A 5,477-nucleotide genomic window follows, 5' to 3' on the forward strand; every position below is an offset into this window, starting at 1 on the left:
TTTTTGGCTTTTTAAAAATTCCTACCCCCAAACAGTGGTAAACAGTGCTGCCCAATTTTGACAGTTGTGGCCTGATGCTGGGGAACCACAAACCAGGAGTTTGAAACTGCCTGAAATCCTGGGGCCTCAGGGGGTCCAGCCCTGCTCTAGCTGGATCAAAGGTGTGACTCAGAAGAAAGCAGCTTCCTTTCTGTGTGAGAAGGATGTGACCAGGTACATATATATGTATCTTTACGTGCTTATGTATAGATGCTGTGTATAGGCACACTCACAATCCCACAACCACAACTAACAACTGAGGACAAGTCACGGTGGGCTGTGGCTTCTCACTGCCTCACAAGTCAATTACTTCAGAAAAATGTCTTGGGTGGTGGTGGGGTTGGTTGATATACAAGGAGTGCTGACAGTCATGCTCACCTAGCAAGAGCTGTAGGTTTGCTTTTTCCAGCTACATGAGAGAAAAGCAGACATTCATTCTGGAATGACAGAAAGTTCCAGAAGGCAGTTTCTGCCTCCTTCACATGGGAATTGCCCTACACTTTTTAAATTAGTGCCGTGATATTGCCTAGGTGATCAAGCTTTCAAAGCTAATAAATACTGAAAGAAATCCCAAGGAGAGGGAGGGAAGGAGACAGAAATGGAGGAAGAGGGGGAGGGAGGGAGGGAGGTGGTACATACTGTAGCTTACGGACTTTGGGAACATTTAAAAAGCTTTCTGTAACTCCTCACCAGCAAGCTGTGTTGGGACTGGATCTCTCACAATCCTGCAATAGATTTCTTGAAGTTGGAAATGGTCAGGTGACAGGATGACCACTAAAAAATACCTGTGCATTTTTGGTGATTCGGAACTCAGTGTACCCTTCCATAGAGGTATGAAAATCCTTGCAAGACAAACCAGTGCTCCCTCAAATAAATATTCTAGATCAGAGTTCTCCAAAGTGGTCAATGTTGAACCCCAAGGGTTGATGGGACTATCCAAAGGGGTCGATGTTGTTGTTGTTATTATCCATAGTACTATTAGTTCATAAATGTTTTGGGGTTGGTGAACAATCTGAAACTTCATGAATGGGCTGATGAGCTGAAGAGTTTGGGGATACCTGCTCTAGGTGGATTGTACTCATGTCATGGGATGGTCCCATTGATGGACATTTCTCATTGCAGCTCAGAGTATGTATAAAATCTAGTGCTCCTTGAGTGAGTTTGAATCCTAGTGACTTAAAAGAAAAACATCTAGGTAATTTTCTTGGCAGCAGTACAGATGTGATTTGCCACTGCCTTCCTAGTTCAATCTACAGCCCTGGGATTTCCTGATGGTCTCCCATTTGGCACTAACCAGCTGCAACCCTGTTAGTGTTTTTCCAAGATCAGCCATGCTGGGTTCTAGTGCTGTTATAACAAAAATGTTTTGCAAGAACGAAACCACAAGATCGCCACATATTTAACAATATATATTTAATATATAATTTCTAGATCAGTACATTCAGTTTAATGTGTTTTTCTTCACAAACAGAAGAACTCTTACAATAGTAAATTTCTAAAATAAATACTATTAAAATAGAGCTTCGAAATAAATATTCTATACAAAGGAAAACTTCTGTGGTAATTTTTTCAGTTGAGGAAAGAAGAGGGAAACCTGGGCTGCTCTCTGTAAAGACTAATAAAAATAACCTAACCATGCACAGAGCTCAGGACAGCAACTTGGGTAGGAGAAAGAGCAGCTATTTCACTTTGCCAGAGCAACAAGAGACAGAAATAGCAAGTGCTGTGCCACTGTGTGCCCACTTTCCGTCCCCTTGCTTTGTATAGAATTATGCTGCAGGGCATCTCTGAAGAAATAACGTGTTTGCTTAGAACAAGAGATGCGACTATCTCTTTTACTTGGTGTGCATTCTCTTGTTTGTCTGTTGAGAGATGAAGGCGCTACCCATCTGAGACGAGTCTTCAGGACAAAGTGAGTCACTAAGGGGAGGGAGGGAAGAGGAGGGAGCAAAGAGCAAAGGACAGGGAACCTGAGGTCTCTTAGTTGTGGCTGAACAATAGCTTCTAGCATCTTCCACCACTGGCCATGCTGGGGCTGGTAGTCAGCTCCGTCAGGTGGGCCACAGGTTCCCTGCTTTTGCCATGGATTCATTTGTCTAGATTGCACTTTGACCCTTCTGAACAATTTCCTTGTGACTCAGGATCCAGCCTGACCTGCTGGGAGAACAGAAGGAAGTTCCCTGGATTAGCCAGTCAGATTGGTACTTAATTTCACATGGATGTGGCGGTTCTGTCTCCATAACCCTTGAGAGGGTGAGGTGGTCAAAAGGGTGAGTTCACAGAGAAGAGGAGGATCAGCCATAGAATGGAAAGGGTAAAAGGGTGGGAGTGGCAGGTGAGGAACTTTGCAGGCTGAGCATTCAAGAAGACCATCTCAAAGGAATAGTGTGATGCAGTTCAGGGTCTTCTTGGCTGGTGTAACCCAGAAAGCTTTCAAAGCTTGGCAAGAAATTTGTCAGCGGTGTTGCTAGGCCTTGAGGAAAATGCTGTAGAAACATGCGGACTGACTGCTACACAAGAGGGCTGGGTGGGAGGAGGGGGAAGCAGTGGAGGCTGGCAGCTGAATTCTGCTTGCATTTTCAGAGTCTTCCTTTCCATGGTCCTTTTCACACATGATCCATTTCCAATATGTTGATATCGAAAGATTAAAAACAAGTTTCAAAAACCCACACAGTAATTTAAGTGGCTTTCAACTATGTACAGTAAAAATAAAAGCCCCAAGCTTTCTTCCTTAAAAAGTGTAAGAAATATAGACAAATGTAAAAGGTCAAAATGTTGATTCACCAGTTTGGATGCTCTGCTTCTTTCTCTGACTATGGACAACCCAGCTTGCTAGAATTTTTTGTTAAGTATTGCTTGATCAGTACTGCTGCACACTAATAAGAACAAACGAAACAATAAGACAGCATTTCCAACTTAGTGACCTCCAGATGTTTTGGACATCAATTCCCCTGCTGTCAAGAGGATGTTGGAGCTGAAGTTCAATAAATCTGGAGGACACCACTTTGAGGAATGCCGTAATAAAGCATTTAGGTTATGGATAGTGCTACGTCATTGCCCTGAATATTGACAGGGATGGATACATTCAACAATAAGTTGGCTGGGATTCTCTTTTCTGCTCACTTTGCTCACCCTGTGTGATTCTCTCAAGTATTTGGAAGAACATCCATAAAACATACTGAGCAGAATCCAGCAGGAGCTTGTAATCTCCACTGAAATGAATGTAAGTGGAACAAGAAGATTCTTGAAGCTCTCTTTCACCATTCATCTCAATGGACAGAGGTTTCCAATGGATCCACTCAGTGTCTCCTTGGTAAGGCTAAGCTACAAAAATTAAGGACTCATAAAACAAATTAAATTATTTTTCCTGTAAAATAGAAGAATAAGAACGTATAAAAAATTTAAAAATAGTTTCCAGCCGATAAATATCTACCATTCTAAACAAATAACTGCATCATGAAAAAAAAAATAAAAAGTGAGCATATTCCTCTACCTGCTTACCCCTAAAATAATAATCCTATCTCTCTGTATAGTTGATTAATTTTGGACCAGAAATCATATTTGGTTGAGGAGGTGCCATGGGGATTTTCTAATTAAACAGAGAAGTACTCTTCACTTTTACAGACCAGCTTTTTACATGCCCGTCATTTCCATTGATTCTGTAGTGTCAATGACTTTCTGTTTAGCTTCTCGTAATAAGGTTAATCCACTGGCCTTGAGCAGGGGTGCTTCCCCCAAAAAAGCATTTTAACAGCCTTTGTCGCTGTCCAAGTGCAGAGATTAACCTTCCCAACCTTCAGCCCTTCACATATATTCCACTCCATTTTCCATCCCTCCCAGTCAGCACTGGAGCAATAGGACTTGTAATCCAACCTCCCCAGGGGGCACCAGTTTGAGGAAGTTTGATATTGATAGATGAGACCTAGAAAGGGGTGGCTGGTGAAAACTATAGGCACTTTGTCAGAAAAGTGCCCCTCAAGCTTTTCTTTCTGCAAAGCACTTAAAACATGTGAGCAAGCCTTCTGGAAGAACCAAGGCATGCTACTTTACAGGAGAGAGAAAATTAAGCAGCAACTGTCTAATGTGAGAATTAAAATATTGAGTGAATGCTGTTTTGTCAGAAACAAGTCCTTTTTGATGAGTTTGGGATTGCCCTGATCCATTTCCAACTACCCCAAGATACTCAAGATATTGTGCCTGGTTTGGACTAACCCTTCAGATGCAGAGTGGAGGATAATTCTTAAGCTTCAACTCAAGCATTTGTATCACCTGATTTGATAAAGTATAATTTATTTCAGGAGAACCGAACTGCTTACATTGATCCTGAAAGTACTGATGACATTAGTGCCCTTGAGATTAGTTTTCTTTCTTCTTTTGTGTAGCAGGATCTTATTTGTGCAATACTTTGAATGTGCAATAATGATCAAGCAACATAATACACTATTTCAAATGTACACTCAGAATCTTCTGTGTTTGAAATGGGATGCAAAAAAGGCTTAAACTCCTAGGAACTCTTTCCAGTGGGCATTCTCTGACCAAGCCAGGCCGTATCTTTCAGACTTGCCCCAGCATTTAAGCATCAAAAGCCTTATATTACCATTGGCCCGTACTGACATTAATGGATAGAGTTCAGGCTGGTGGCTGCTTTGAATTCTTTGTGGAACTGGCAAGAGAGTTCACCCTTCCCACCATTTTGTTACATGAGATCAAGCGAAGCTAAATGAGGAAGTAATCCATTAGTTAGAATATATTCTTTGTGATGATCACTCTATAAAGGGGAGAGAGAGGGAGAGAGAGAGAAAGAGAGAAGATGGACTTGGAAAAGGGAGAATTGGGACATTTGCTCATTATTCCGATTTTCAGGACTGAGCCTTAAAGGCAGTAGAATCAACAGGACTTAACGGCAATGTTAATCCAGGTGTTAAGCTCATCCAGGACATTTAAACCTCTATGGGGAGCAGAATGCCCTACCCCTGTATCTACCCCTCTGGTCAGCCTTGAATCCTTTATTCAAGTTTAAATACTCTGTTGAAGCTTAATACCTGAGAAGAGCTACTGATTTCTACATATTCAGAAAGATTATTTTTAAAAGAAGTACTCTCACAACATACAGACACAACAATGACAACAACAAAATGAGGTGGTAGGGAACTTTCTTGTTAAAGCCTTGGGGGAAACTTAACCCTTACTGCCCACAACCTATAAATATGTTAAGAGGATGGTGGCCCTGAACTGAAGTCCTGCTGCTGATGTACATGCCAAGCCTATTTCTGATTTCTTCTTGCAATCTCTAGATTGAGCAAACTGCCAGGACTAAGAACTAGGAGAGGAGATGTCTTCAAATTGCTCTATGTAGTCTGTTTTGGCCCTTGCACTGCAAAATATCAATATCCCTCCCTCCCCCTCCCCCCTCCCCCCTCCCCTCCTCCCTCCCTCCC

Source organism: Candoia aspera, chromosome 2, assembly GCF_035149785.1.
Source record: "Candoia aspera isolate rCanAsp1 chromosome 2, rCanAsp1.hap2, whole genome shotgun sequence".
NCBI lineage: Eukaryota > Metazoa > Chordata > Lepidosauria > Squamata > Boidae > Candoia > Candoia aspera.